Source organism: Theobroma cacao, chromosome 3 (assembly GCF_053813885.1).
Source record: "Theobroma cacao isolate CCN51 chromosome 3, ASM5381388v1, whole genome shotgun sequence".
In the NCBI taxonomy this organism is placed as follows: Eukaryota; Viridiplantae; Streptophyta; class Magnoliopsida; order Malvales; family Malvaceae; genus Theobroma; species Theobroma cacao.
The window spans coordinates 9273232-9289812 of NC_142641.1; the positions used below are offsets into that span (position 1 = coordinate 9273232).

Genomic DNA, 16581 nt, shown 5'->3' on the forward strand with positions numbered 1-16581 from the left:
TCAGATGAGAAGACAATACCCCCAATTTTCTCTAAGTTCAGTAAATGAAATTTTGAGGTCAAAATTTTATTTTAAGGGGGGTAGTGCTATCAAGCCCGACCTTATAAAGTACTTGCCATGTCCTTCATGTGATTGACAATATGCTTTCATACTTGGAAAGCCCTGAAAAATCGTCAAAAGTCGATATTGTACCAAATGGTACTATTAAGTTGATATAAGCCTCGAACTAGTTTAAATAGAGATCTTAAGATGAAATTGAGAATTTTAACACCCTAGAATGACTTAAAATGATGATTTGGAGTTTGAGGGATGAATTGGAGTCAATTTGGATTTTCATGTTCTAGGGGTAAAATGGTAATTTTATCGCTCGAGGATAAAATGAAAATTTTTAGAAATGATTTTGATCACATTTGACTCATTGGAGTATGATTTGAGTTTGAGAGGTGAAAAATTTCAATTCTGACATTTTTGGAGTCCTAGGGGCAAAACAATAATTTTACAAGTTTACGGGGGCAAAGTTAGAATTTTAAGAATTTTACACCACTTAACATTTGTCATGCCCATGGATTTTAGCCATTAACATTTTACATAGTGGATAATTGAAACATTTTATGTGGTAGAGAGAGATTGCTTAATGGATAAGTATTACACATGGACCAATGGAAACATGCCATGTGTCAAGCTTGGATTATTCTAGAATTTCTTTGTAAAATCTATTTAAAACTCTCTTAGTCTCACCCATATGTCTGTCAAAGAATGAAGTGAAGAGGAAAGGAAAGAACACAAACGCTAGGTGGGAAAATTGAAGAAAAAGTGTGGGATTTCAAGGGATTAAGCTAATAAAGGTAAAATTTTGTGATTTTGTCTTGTGATTTACACTATCCATGCTTTCTTTTTCATTTTTCATGCTTAGAACTCAAGTTTGCATGATGAACCCATGCTGGCCAAATTTGAGAGGAGAGGTTTTGAACATTGATTTTGCTAGATTTCAAGCTAATTAAGTGTTTTTGGTTGTTTGGTAATGGAAAGTATGAAAATCTAGCAAGGAATCACTTTGTTCTTCACAAACCCACAAGAGGCTGAATTTTCTAGGGAGAATATTAAGGCTGAAATTGATGATATTTCATGATATTTTTGTGGTATTTAATGATTGGTGAGGCTAGAAATTTAATGGGAAATTTTGGCATGAAAATATGAATTTTTACCTAATGTATAAACATGTGCGATTTATGCTTCGAACTGATAAATTGAATCATATTCACAGTCATTGAGGTATTTTAAGTATAATTGGAGTGTAGAAAGTGAAAGAAATCGATTTCGATTAAATTGGAGGTTTTAGCTAATTACATCGAGAATAATGCAAATTAGATCGAATACCGTATTTAAATAGCTATTCGGACATTTTGCATCACATTTCGTGCATTCATATAGATTTATAAAGCCTGAAATAGTTTATAATAAATTGACACAATTTATTGAAATTCGTGTCACGTATGATGTATAGGTTGTGAGTGTGAGACCCTGTCAAGCTCGATTAAAAGACAGTATTGTATCGAGTGGTACAACTAAGTTAAATCGAGCCTTGAACTAGTTCAAATAGAAATTCTAAGAGGAATTTGAAAATTTTAAAACCAACAGAATGGCTTAGAATAGTGATTTGGAGTTCAAGGTCCAGTTTGGAGTCCATCAGAAAATTGACCAATTAGGGACAAAACGGTCATTTTACCATTTGATGATAAAATGGAGATTTTTAGCCAAGATTTGATCAAATTTGACCAAGAATAATTATATGAAATATAATTATGATTATTGGAGTATAAAATGATGTTTAGTAGTGAAAAATTGTGATTCCCGGTATTTATGGAGCAGAAGGGCAAAATGGTAATTTTGCCACTAGTGGACTAAACGAAATTTTTTTTTTAAACAATTTTTGCCCCATTTGGTTAATATTGATCAATATTAGTGTTATTTTAGGTTGAAAAGTAGAAATAATGAGATTCCGGTACATTTCGGAGTATAAGGGCAAAATCGTAATTTTTTTGTCTCGGGGGCAAATCAGTAAAATTTTCGGCCCAGCACTTGTCAAGACCAAGGGATTTTAATTGTGGTAGGATTGGATAAATACCAGAATATTTGTGGTGGAAAATTAAGAAGAAAAAGTCAAAAAGTTAAAAATTTGGCCAATAAGCATGTGACACATGGCATGCTTGATTATTTTATTATTTTCTATAGAAATCAGCCCATTAAATCCCCAATTCCCTCACCATATTCGGCCTAGACATCCAGCAACCAGAAAAAAGGAAGAACAAAAGGAAAAACAAGAAAACCTAGGTGGAAATTCAAAGAAAAAGTGAAGAAATCAAGGAAACAAGCTAGGTAAGTTAAAATTTCTTTAATTCTCCTTGATACCTAGCTTACCCATGCTTTTGTTCTTAATTTCCATGGTTGAATATTGAGTTATCATGATGAATTCAATTCTGAAAAATGGGTATGGAAGAGGAATTGTTGTTGGAATAATTTGATTTTAGACTATGTTAGTGTTTAGGGATAGTTAAGCATGGTTATGAACAAAAACACAAAAGAAATATTTAATTTCTCTAGGGTTCCTTGTTGGCTGAACCATGAGGGCTGAATATCAATGGGGGATTGTTTTTATTTCAAGGAAAATGGCATGGAAAATGATGAAGTAAGGTGAAACGGTTATGTAGAAAAAATTCGATGCTAGTACACCAAATGACCAAATTTTTTTTCTATAAGGAATTGTGAGGGTTCTAATGCTGAATTTGGCTTTATTTAAATGTATGTTGTAAATTAAGGTATTAGAGGAGAAATGAATTAATTTGGAGGTGATTTGGACACAATCGTCGATTAATCGGGTGATCGGTCGAATTTAATTGATACCGTGATTAAGCGGTAATCGGGTATATTTGTGCATTTACATATCAAGCATTAGTAGTTTAAATTAATTTATATCAATTTAGGGACAATATAGTAAATTCCTCAACTTTGTTATTTGTCAAGGTGGTGAGACATCCGGAAAAGGCAAAGGAATTGCGCCTGAGGACTATTAGTCAGAGTTCACCCGAAATCCGGATTTTTCGACACCTGTGAGTGGACTGCCTATCAAAATTGTTTTGGGAATATGACTGTTTTGAACAAAGTGTTTGAATGATTTTATGCAATTTTTCATGAAAATGAATGCCTTGGGAACAAGCTTTTGAGAAAAGGTTTATGTTATGAAATGTGGTTATTATGGATTTCTATGTGGCTGCATTATGTTGATATACATATATGCTTGAATATAATGTTGTGTAATTATGTTGACTCGGCTATGTGCGAGTAGGGAGTGTGCATAAGCCGAGGATGACCCGGTTATGTGCGAGTAGGGAGTGCGCATAATCCGGTGATGACCCAGCCATGTGCGAGTAGGGAGTGCGCATGAGCTGGTGATGATGATGATGGGTTGGTGAGATGATGATGATGGGTATATACGTATATATATATACATATGTAAATGTGTGTGATATAGCAAATTGATGGACAATGATTTATGGTTGTAATGTACGTAAAATTTGACACATTATACTTTGAGAATTTTCATGAATGTTAGGTTGATTTTATTAGTTTAGCAGGATGGCTTTTGTTGAGTGAGGAAAAATGTTTATCTTGTTGCCTTGTTTTCACTGCATCGAAATTCATGCTCGCTGTAGCGAAAAAACTCTGGGGTTTGGAGGGGTTTTAAATAGGAATGAACTAAATTGCATTGTTTGAAACAAGTGCATCATGATTTTAAATTTTTCCTAATTGTTGCTTGTTCCCTTCCTTGTTCACTCACTGGGTTTATACTCACCATTTTCAAATTCATGTTTTCAGATCACGAGGTAGCCGATAATTAGGACGAGGTGTCCTTGTAGATCTGTGTACATCTTCTGGTAGGTGTCTCGGCATTCGGTAGCTGTATATCCATCCGAGTCACTCCGCTGGAGGTCGAGTATTATTTTGTTATGTATAGATGAACTTAAATGTAAATTTTAAAAGAGTAATGCCAGTACGAGTTGGCAATGTATATTACTATTTTGACTCAAAGTCATGGAATAGGACTTAGTGATAATAAATAGAATCATAAGTAAGATAAATAATAGGCTTGCCTGGGTTTAGTGGATTACATCCATTGGACCCATGCGCCGGTCATGACCCGGAATTTGGGTCGTGACAGTGAGCCCTCTAACAAGGGTAAACAAATTGTGCCCGAAGACCGGGAATAAGAGTATATCAAACTCCTAGTACTGTGAGTAACCTTACTATTGTCTTAATTATCTAAAGTGGTTTTTATCCCAAATTGTGAATTTCATGGAAAATGAATTAAATGATTAATTTTTTCGGTTTTATAAACCAAATATGATTTAATGAAATGATTTCATAAAATTGTTTTAAAATTGAATAACGACTTTGAAAATAGAGTAATTGGAAACCATTTGATGTATTGTGAATTTATGGTTCTAATTGATTAGCTTATGACAATATTGGCATAAATGGCTAAATTGGTATTTGTGTTGAAATGTATAAACTGTTGTTTGCCTTGATAGGCTGGATAATGATAAAATTGCCATGTTATGTTGTTGAATTTTTATTGTGTGGTGGGTTTAGCTTGATGCAGTGGGCTGGTTCTGTGGACTAGCCTATCAAGGCTATCATATCCCGGTTATCTGTATTATGGTACGTATGAATTTATTTAGCTTTTACATTACAAAAAAATTATTTACTGATAACTCTATAAATATTATTTTATAAGAAATTAGAATATTTTATTGAATATTTTTATTTTATTCAAATAGTTGCAATATCTTTTTTAATAAATGTTTTAGACACCCAAATTTATTTTAAATCATGAAATATGTGTTTTTCACTCATCTACTACATCTTTAGTCGGGTTCAGAAATTTTGAGAAAAAATGACGAAAATACCCCTGTTATGGGAAAATTATTTTTTTGCGGTTTTGAAAGGGTAAAAGCTTAAAATTATTTAAAAACGAGGTTTGGCGATGATTACTCACAGGGGAGATGAAAAAAAAATGGTACTAAAGCTTTGCGGGGTTTCGATTGGCACTCCGGGTAACGAGTGTCTACCGGGACGTTGTGGCGGTTGTCACAGGCTCAAGGGGAGTATCGGGTCATGACAGAATAAAATATTAATATTTTAATATTATTTTATTAATAAAATATTATTTTATTCTAAAAATTTCCTCTTGCCTCCTCTTGTTTCTTTGGCACCCAAAATACCTTATTATGCCTCAATTGACTTCTGAATCACTTTTTGTCTTGCAAATTCTTCTTCAATAAAAATATTATTATTTTATCATTAATTTTCACATGCGAAATATTTTATTTTAAACTATTCCTTAGGCCTACTTGGACCTTAGTAACATTAGAAAACTACTTTTAGGGGCTCACCAAGAGAAATTATGAAATTACCCCTAGTTCATGTTATCGCGTCTATTGCTAGTTACAGGTCAATAAGGGTCAAGGTCTCACACATAATTTGTTCTTACATGATTACAAGCTCAATTGTTTTAGTTGTGTGAATTCTTGGAGCTATTGAATTATCACATAATTGTTCTACAATTGTCTACAAACTTGAATGACATAATTGTATGAATGTTAAATTTGCTTAAAAAAGTTTTATTTATGATTCCTCTAAGATTTATCTTTGAGATGTTGAAGTTGCAAGATTTATCTTTTAAGCATTAAAAGATGTGTTGGTACAAAATGTGCACTAGAAAGGGGTGAATAACACTTTAAAATTATAGTGAAGACTTCTCTTGTTTAGAAAGTTCCTTTCGGTATGATAAAATTGAAGGGTTTAAAACTTGTAAAGGTTAAAAAACACACTAAGTAGGGATAAGGTAAATAGAAGTGGACAAAACAAAAGTGTTAAGAGTGGTTTGATCCCTTAACCTACATCCACTAACTTGATTTCCCAATTAAGGATTTTCAACCCAACTTCACTAAACCAATGGAATTAACAAATTCCACCAAGCTTTTACAAGGTGAGCTTCTACCCAAGCCTTAATTCCTTACAATCAATCTTAGAGTGCTTTTTACACTCTAATCAATCAAGAATAAAGAAGAAAAAGGAATACATGTGATCACCCTTGCTAATTTAAGATGAATATAATCAACCTCAAACACTTTTACAAGAATAGAATTGAAAAACATGGGTGTAAAAGAAGGTTCTTTGGCTATTTGCTCAAAATATGATCATAATGGCTTCTTTCTTTCTTTTTTAACAATTGAAGCTTCCTTTTCTACTTGGAGACTCAAATTTTTCTATTAAAGATAGCTTTTAGCAATTGTGAACATGTCTGATGCCATTCTAGCCGTTATTTTGTCTTCTAGCATTTAAATTCAAATGAAAAGATAGTGTTTTGTTAACTGGTTAAAGGTAAGCTTTAACCGATTAAGCTACTCTGACTGGCACTATCGGGCAACTCTGTTCACGATGTTAACTAGTTAAAAATGGCTTTTACTGATTAAAAACATTATGTTTTTAGACTTCTTCAGCTAGCAATCTTTTTTTAGTTGGTTAGTCCTCCCTTTAACTGATTAAAGCTTTTCTTCCTTCAATTTTAATTGATTAAAATCAGCTTCAACTAATTAATAATTCTTTGAATTTGGATTTCTTAATTTTGGTTTCCTTTAACAGTCAAATTTATTTCAAATTTGGATTTTGGCGCTTGAAGGTACTTCAGGTCTTATGCCTTAACTACTTAACCCCATTACTTAACTGATTAGCATGCCTTTGTCTTTAGCTTCCAACATCTTCTTAATCAGTTAAGCCTGGTGCTAACTAATTAAGGATTTTCTCCCTTAGTTTTATATAGTGCCCAACTATGCTTGAATTGGTTAAGGCTTCATGTTAATCAATTAATAATATTCTATTTTTACTAAACCTTTTCTTTTTGCCCACTTTAACTAATTAACCCATCTTTTAAGTGAGCAAACTTCTTGACTTGTTATTAATCATCAATTTTATTAAGGGTATTAAACTTTATCCTACACACTTAAGTAGTGAGTTAAACATTAATAAATAAGGAATGTTTTGTTATCATAAAAAACATATGGAATTAACATTCTCCCTATTTTTTGATGATGGCAAAACACTCCTAGATTAAGAGTGTAATGTTTTTTGTTCCATAAAATCTGTGCAGTTTAAGGATTGCTCCCTCTTAATATGTGCATTAAGACAAATAAGGAATTTAAATCTATTCTTGCAAATATAATTTGTAAGTATGTGCACAAATCTTCCATAATTATTAACAATATATAACCATCAACAACACACAATAGTCCATAAGCACAAAACAACCAATATAATCATAAAATCAGCAACCATAAGCTTACCACAAACCATGATAGTTAATAATTCTTAACCACAAAATAGCCAAATCATAGTCATCAACATAAAAACATAGTTTAAATAGACACATTGTTCTTCCTAACTATTCCCTATTTCCTAATTCTCCCTTTTTTCGTCATCATTCAAAAAGAAGGTCCTACTTAATCTTAATTTCCATTAGAGAGCAAGGAGGTTGAGGACTCATCAGTACCAAAATGCACCTTCAAGGGTTTAAGGGGTGAAGATGAAGAAGATTTAGAAGATGTGAAGGATGAAGAGGTAGATACTGAAGATATAATTTAAGGAGGTCCAAGTTTAGAGGGTGGTTTAATAGTAAAAAATGCCAGTCTTGTAGACCTCCTTCTTCTGAGAGTGGTAGTCTTGGTTGCCATTGTCTTCATACTGTTGTGAGAAGATTTCTCAAACATTGAGCTAGAAATTGCTTCTTTGCCTTTGCTCTGAGTTTGCTATGGTGAAATCTTTTCTTTTTCTATTATTGCTGATTTAATTTCTTGTTCTACCTTTTCTTTTGCTTTTGCTTGATCAGCTACATCTTCCTTAAGTATCTTAATAATGAAATCCGAAAGCTGTATCCCTTCAAATTCATTAAGAGATTTCTCATCTATTTTTACAGCATCTAATTCTACTTCATTTAAATTTTCTTCAACTTCCATTTCTTTTCTTTTTCTCGTTATTGATCATTCTTTTCTATCATATACTCACCTTTTCAATTCCCATATCTATTTTTGTTTCATGTGCTATAACTTCATCTTGAGTCTTTCCTTCATTTTCAACATTTACCTTTCTAGTTTTATCTTCAAGATAAGATGCATGAGCTTTAAACTGCTCTGTGGCAGTTCTCTCACTTGAAGGACTCTCAACTCCTATTTGATCTTTGAATGTAAGAGTTTCAACTTCCTTTTCTTTGAGAATCGACTTCTCAAGATTTTATAATCTTTCTTCAATTTTCATAATATTTTCAACTAGCTTAGTTAGTTTTCCATCAATTCTCATTAGTAGATTGGAGACCATATCATTTTGAATGAGAGGTTGACTAACTTTAGAGAAAAGAGTGGAAGGAGTCTCAGTTCCTAAAAAAGCTAGGGTACCTTTGAATGTTTTGATACACTCATTTCGATCAAGCTTATATCCCATTTTCTATAGGTGTCCTAGAAAGATACCCTAATCCTTGTTCTTGGTCCAATCAGCTTGGTATCTAATCTTTAGATTCTTTTCTTCATAACTAGAAAGGAGATGATGTTTCCATTTGGCAGGTTGGTCTTATCTCCTAAGCAGGTTCCTTTCATTCTCTTTATCATATATTGTGCTACATTTAGAAAGATTTCATTTGCAATAGATTCCATCAACCATAGATCCTAAAAGCTAACATAATAGAAACTACTGCTCCTTCCATGTGATAACTCTATGATATAGAGTTATTAGAGCTTAATTTTGATAATAATTTAGCTTAGTTCTTGTAATAATGCATGGAAATTAATTAGGTTTTATCTAATCATTTCAAATTAATTAATTAAGTGAGTCAATCTAATCTTAGTTAAATTTGTACTTAAATTGGTGTTAATGTGCCTAAGATAAGTTATTATTGATTTATTTGTGCTTTTGTAGGTGTTTATTAAAGAAGAACTTTTAATGGAAGTAGGAAAGGAATTTCAAGGTGTAGACTTTCATTGCATATGTCTTAGTATTTCGACCATAACTCTTTCTACCGAATGGTAAATGAGATAATTTTTGGACCATTGGACAATTAAGAGAAAAAGCTACAACTTTTTCATTTTCCACTTTTCCCAATTTGGCTGAGAAAGTGGTAAAAAAACTTTGTAAAAGTTAATGCATTACAATAGTCCTAGAAATAAGTCTCGATTCACATAGTCTAATGAGGAAATCCTACTTAGAATTGACTTCTTTCTTCATCAAATTTGACCAAACTTCAAAGCCTTATAAAGCAACCTTTTGGAGGCTTGAAACATCAAGTTTAAAGTGAGATTCAAGCCACAAACATCATTGAAAATTTTTTATTGAAGTTGAGAATAAATCGATGGATTCAAGAAGATTTGGAGATCAAGATTGCAATTCTTGGTTTCGTTTATCTTTTTGTTAGTCTTTTATTTTCTTGGTTTGGTTTTAATGTTTAAACTTTATTTGATGATGATGTCCGACTTTATGGGGAACTAAATTATTTATCTAAGATTATGATTGAACTCAATACATAGTCTAAATTATTTATCTCTCTTTTACTTATGTTTGATGGCTTTAAGTTGTTTATTCTATTCTGTTTTTAATGCTTTTAGTTGATTGGCCACCAATTAGATTAAATTGGAAACCTAGGTTAAACCTTGATGAAGGAGATTTAGGCAGACCTAGAATAGAATAGCGTATTATCGAATACACTTAATTGATTAGGTGGTTTGATTTGCATATAGGGTAAACATACACTTATAAGCCATACATAGCCAAGATTAAAGCATAAACTTAATGAATTTTTCTTCAATTTAATTTGTATAGATATATAGTAAGTTAACTAGGAAAGGTATTTTTATAAGAACCTTGACAGAGACTTGTAAATAAATTAGGATTCTAGGCTAGCAACTTAATCCTTTAAACTAAGATAAGAGAAAGAGTGTGAGACAATATTCAGATGAACTATTGAGAGATATTATAATCTTTGGTCTATAAGTCAATCAAGTATAATAAAGTAATTTTGCTGAGTAAATTTATATTAGTTTTAGTTTTTAAGTTTGATTTAATTTTGCTTTTTAATTTAATTTTTATTATTTGAATAAAATTAAGGTGTGTCAATTTTAGTAGTTGGCATTTCGGAATTAAAACAATTCTTTGTGGGAATGATACTCTACTCATCATCATATTATATTTTCGATACGTATACTTTGGTGAGTAGAAAATTAAACAAAACCATGCAGTGTGGATGCCAATAAATAATGAAAGGTCCTTATTTATGCATTTTTTATATCATTTGCATAACTTGTTGAGGGGAATTTTTCTTTTCTTCCTGTGATTAACTCCCACATGGATGAAGGGTCATAGTTTGGGGGAATTGAAAAACCTCCCACTTGATACTCTATTTTCAGTAGCTTTCCAATATCAAAAGCAGTGACATTAAACTTTTTTCCACACAGAAACACATTTAGCCGATTCTCTACAAAATTATTAGGGTTTACCAATTCATCTTTATTCAAGGCAATGCTAGAGTAAAACTCCCTAACAAGGGTAAGGCTATAATAACTATCTCCAAACGTACTTAGATCCTTAATTTTAAGCTTAAAAAAAGACTTATATGAGTCAACTTTAATCGAAGGTGTTTCATAAGAACTTCCCCAATCCATAAATTTTCCTCATGACATAGTGGCATTTTCTATTTTCTTATGCCTATCAACATGAGCTTGGTTCCTAAATCATGAGGTTAAAGGCTTATCTTTTTCAAAGGAAATATCTTTTGTTTTATAAGTCCTTTAATTTTTGGCCTTGTTTTCCTCTAACTTTCCCTTTTCATTTTAGTAGCGATATTAGAACCATTTTACTCTTTTTCTTGGGTGGTAGAATAGCAAAATCCTCAACTGCCTATTTTCTTGACTTTTGTTAATAACTTTGCTAGTGAGAGAGGTTTTGGCCATTGATTTTGTTGAACTTGGTGACTTAGGGTTTCTCGAGTTAACTTTAAACTAGAGAGAGGAAGGAAAGATTTCAGAGAGATCTGGGTGTTTAGTATTTAGATTTTATAGAATGTGGGTTTTTAAGAGGCTAAAGAGTTTAAGGCATGGTTTTGTAACTGGTTAGCCCACGTTTTGAGTACGTGGTTTCTTATACCTCTTATTCCTCATTTTTTCACTTGTAAGAAATTCCCGCATGACAGTTTTCTCTTCATCTAAGATGTTACAATCAGTTACAACAGGCCTTAATTGATTAAAGTGATATTGACTTGGGATGCTTCTAATGACCCAAACTGCTTTAATTGGTTAAGGGAATTTTTAACTAATTAACACCTCATTGACTTAGGCTTATCACTTCAACACAAAATTCCTCTAATTGATTAAAGAAAGCCTTAACTAATCAATGCAAATCTTACCTCCTTGTAAGGTCTCTTTAACTAATTAGAACATTTTTTAATCAATTAAAACAATAAATAAATTCAACCATCACACAATATATCATCAAAAACATGTTCAATTCAGCTCAATTAGAATTCATTAGCATTAAGCATTCCTAATTCTCTCATAATCCTTCAAAATTGGTCTTTACATAATTATTTTGTGAAAATATTCGCTAATTGATACAAGGTATCTACAAATTCTATTTTATCATCTCCCTTAGGTACATGATCTCTAATGAAATGATGTTTAATTTCAATGTGCTTAGTTCTAGAGTGTTGAACAGGATTTTTGGAGATATTTATGGTACTCACGTTGTCACAATAGATAGGAACATTATGCATGGACATCCCAAAATCATTGTGTTGTTGCCTAATCCATAATATTTGTGCAAAATAACTACCTAGTGAGATATATTCAACCTTAGTAGTTGAAAAAGTAATCGGATTTTGTTTCTTGCAAGACCAAGACACAAGCATGTTTCCAAGGAATTGACAAGTGACACTCGTGCTCTTTTAATCAGTTTTGCTGCTAGCAAAATTAGCATCAAGATAGCTAAGAAGATTAAAAGATGACCTTTTTGGATACCATAGTCTTAAGCCTTGAGTATCCAAAAGATATCTAAACATCTTTTTCACTGCAGTGAAGTGTGATTCTTTGGGACATGATTGCAATCTTACACATAAGCAAACACTAAACAAAATATCAGGTCTAGTTGCAATTAAATAAAGATATGAGCCAATCATACCTTTATAGAGTTTTTGGTCCACATCTTTTCCTTTATCATCTCTGTCAAGCTATGGAAAGACTCATAGGAGTTCTAATTGACTTCAGATCCATCACACCAAATTTTTTTAGTCTTTCCTTAGTGCATTACTCTTAGTTAATGAATATTCCATCCTCACATTGCTTGATTTGTAGACCAAGGAAGAATTTTAACTTTCCCATCATGCTCATTTCAAATTCACCTTCCATTTCTTTACTAGCACCAAACACTATATCATCAACATATATTTGAACTACAATCAAATCATTTTCATTTTTCTTTATGAAAAGAGTATTATCTACACTCCCCCTAGAGTATCCTTTTTCAATTAAAAATTTTGAAAGTCTTTCATACCAAGCTTTAAGAGCTTGTTTGAATCCATATAAAGCTTTATGCAATTTAAAGACATGATCAATTTTTCAATATCTTCAAAACCAGAGGGGTGTTCAACATACACTTCTTCTTAAAAAAGGCCATTTAGAAATGCACTTTTGACATCCATTTGAAACAATTTAAAGTTATGAAATAAAAATAAGCAAGCAAGAGTTTAATTGCTTATAATCTAGCTACAAGAGCAAAAGTTTCATCATCATCAATACATTCCTCTTGATTGTAGCCTTCAGCAAACTAACCTTGCTTTGTTTCTATCACAGCTCAAATTCTGGGTTATGACCGGGGCATGGGCTTAGTGGGCATAGCCCACTAGGCCTAAGCAAGCCTCTTTATGAGATCCTATTCCTCATTCCATCCATCATCTTTAAAACCATGTGTTGTAATTCTCAAAGATAAATGTTTCAGTAATATTTTCTAGCAACCGAATATTCATATTTGTATTATCTCAAAGTACTGTCATTCATTGTTATCTCATAAGGGCATCACCATCAATCCAACATATACATACTTCATTTATAACATGACTCTTAGTAGTTTACATTACATATATGTGAACACAGACAAAAGACTATCAACCGTCAACGGAGTGACTTTAAGTGAAGGTGCCGCTATTGAGATGCCATAGTACCTACCAAGAAGACGAGCATACGTGGACACTTAATCTAGGTCCCAACTACCTCCAAATCTAAAAACGTGAGTATAAAACTCAATGAGTGAACATAAGAAGGGAACAAGCAATCGATAAGGAGGACTTGGAAATCATAATGCACTTGTTTCAAAAACAATGCAATTGATTTAATTTCTTACTAAAAACCCCTCATCTCAAACTTTGATTAATAACCTCATAGTGTTACCAAAACCCATGATCAATCCATGAAGTTAAATGGGTGAAAAATATGTCAAAATCAAGCAAGATAGCAAGCATGACAGCAAGTTTCTCGTTGCAGCGAGAAACATTCTTGGTTTGCATTTGTTTCGATTTTTCAAGCATATCTCCCACTACAAAAGTCCAATTGATATGATTTTTGGACCATTAAAAATCTAAGAGACTGGGATACAACTTTGATGTTTACCACTTTGCCCAGTTTTGTCACGACCCAGAACCTCCCTCCGGCCCATGACAACCGCCGCGACGTCCCGATTGACACTCATTATCCGAAATGCCAATCGGAACCCCGTAAGGCTAACGAATCAATTTCTTGCCTTTCCTATGAGCAATCATTGTTAAATATTGAGTTTTAAGAAAATATAAACTAGTTTCGATCGAAAACAATCAAAATAAAATTTTCGCCACATAGGGGTATTTTGGTCATTTTTACCAAAACATTTCAAAACCTGATAAAGATACAACGTATGGTAGAAAAATATCCACTGCCGATTAAAAATAAATTTTTTGTAATTTAAATCATTCATTTAGAGTGAAAAGTTGGCTAATTAAACTAAATAAAAATATTTGATAATATATTTCATTTTCTTATAAAACAATTTTTATAGAACTATACATAAATAATTTTTGTAGCGTGAGAATAAAATAAATTCATACATACAATAATTTACAAAGTTATAATGTACAATAATAATTACAATGACAAGTGGCCCATAAATACACCCAGTATTGGTGATAGTAACCTACTGTCTGTGGGATAGAGGGGTCAACTGGAATCCTCGACAAAATCGGATATCTACAAGCTACCACTAGCCTGAAATGTTTGGAAAGGAGGTGGGTGAGATTTTACAATCCCAATGAGTAAACAGACATTATCATAAATATCTAAAGGCGAGTGAAATGGAGGCAAGTTTAAACAACAAATCACAAACCATTTCATAAAGTTTTCAATTTCTTTCTTAAACCATAAAACATTTGTAATTTACCAAAACAGTTGTCAAGGCTTATAACCTTTATTAAAAACATGGCTCAAGCCAAAATCTAGTCTTCGGGGATACCTTGGCCGAGGCATCTAACCGAGTCTGCCAAGGTTGTTGAGATATTTACATGTTAAACACATTCTAGTTTTGAAAACAAGTCGTTCCTTGGCGTTGGCCGAGTTACACATTCACGTGGGGGTTCGACTTGAAGTGAACTCTAACACTACCCCAGGAGTTACCCTCATCGCCTCTACAATCGAAGTAACTATGAAACCGGGTTTACCGTGCCCCTCTAATAGGCAGTCCACGGAAACCCGTCACTGTAGTGACTAAACCCACCAATTTTAATAAAATTTCAACAGTATAACGTGACTTTTATTTATTTATCCAGCCTATATAGTAAAAGACAACTTACATTCTATTCCCAATGCAATTATAAAACATAGCTACATATACTCATATATCATAAGCCATTCATAAGAAAATATATTTTTCAAGACAATTGGTAGCCTCCAATTACTCAATTTCATAATCAACACAATATATTTTTATTTGTCACATTTATTTCTAAAACATCAAAAATCTCGTTTTAATCTCATTTTCGTTTCATAAAATACATAAAGAGCATTTAAAAATAAACTCTAGATAATTTACAATAATAATTGGTTTACTCACCGTTTGTACAGATGAAATGCTTCCTAGGTGCCCCGATCACTATTGGTCGGGTAAGACTTCCTTGCCTTGACTGGAAGGCTCTCCTCCTAGACACATTGCAAAATTTACCCAATTCACCACATTGATGGTAATCACTATATAATTGACTTAAATCATATACTAATGCATTGTATGAAATGCAATAGCCTAAAACGGCTTAAATGCGGTATTAACCTATTTTTGGCACTTTACCCGATAAATTGCTAACGCGCTCTATTTTAGCTCTAAATCGTCCTATTCTCTCTCCAACATTTCTAACCATTAAATATCAGCCAATAACCTTCTAAAATCACAAAAATCAGTGCACTTTCCTCCTTGGAAAATTCGGTAAAAAATGGGACATTAACTCCGTAAATTTTCTACTTTGTTTTTCTATCACATTTAACCATTTTTCATCATTTTCTCTTCATTTCTCTTAGAATAAAAATCAGATCATCATCATTGTACCTCATTGCAGATTCGGCCAAGGGTGGGTATTGTGAAAATTTAATACTTTCTTGCCCAATTTAATTTCTAAACACATTTACCTAACTAAAACTATCAATTTAACTAAAAATCAAAACCTAAAAATTTCAATTTCTCCCCCCTTGAAATTCAGCCAGCCCTTGATGTCACTTTTAGATCTCTCTCCTCAAGCATGCTAAATGGAAACAAAGGCATAGGAAAGGTAGAAATCAAGCTAAAGTCGAAAAATCTTACGTTAGACGCGTAAACAGGTGAAAAACGCGAATTCCCCTTTGAATTTTCTTGTTTCTCTTTGGTTTTTTTTTCTTCCTTTCCTCTCTATTTTCTCTCTTGTTCTCCATTATGGCCGGCCATCACTTAAAATGGGGTTTAAATGGGCTGACTTTTCATTAAAATAATATTAAATCATTAAAAAGTGCCATGTGTCACTTTCCCATTGGCTCATTTTTAAAATTTCGTCTTTTAAACTTTAATTTTTCACCACTTTACATACCATAGTTGTTCATACCAAAAATAAATAAATCCTATGATTTTGACAAGTTTTGGGCGGTGAAAATTACTGTTTTTACCCCGAGACGACAAAATTACCGTTTTGATACTACATTCTGAAAATTACCGGAATTGAAAATTTTCACTTCCTATCATTAAATTATACTCCAAAAAGTTAATCTTGGTCAAAAATTTCACTCCATGATCAAATTATTATCTTAGGTGGCAAAATGACGATTTTTACCCCTGAACATCAAAATTTTCAATTTTACCCCTAATGAACCCTCGAACTCCGAATAATCATTTTTAGTCATTCTTGGACTATAAAATATTAAATTTCATCCTACAATTCCTATTTGAATTAGTTCG

The 16581-nt window shown here is 32.4% G+C and overlaps 1 long non-coding RNA gene across 1 annotated transcript; it reads left to right on the forward strand.

Annotated features, from left to right (window-relative positions):
- The first annotated feature begins 2263 nt into the window (after nt 1–2263).
- Nucleotides 2264–4182, forward strand: LOC148763563 (uncharacterized). Its single transcript, XR_016025029.1, has 3 exons — nt 2264–2376; nt 3022–3107; nt 3874–4182. It is a non-coding gene; the product is annotated as an uncharacterized LOC148763563 (long non-coding RNA).
- The last annotated feature ends 12399 nt before the right edge of the window (nt 4183–16581 follow it).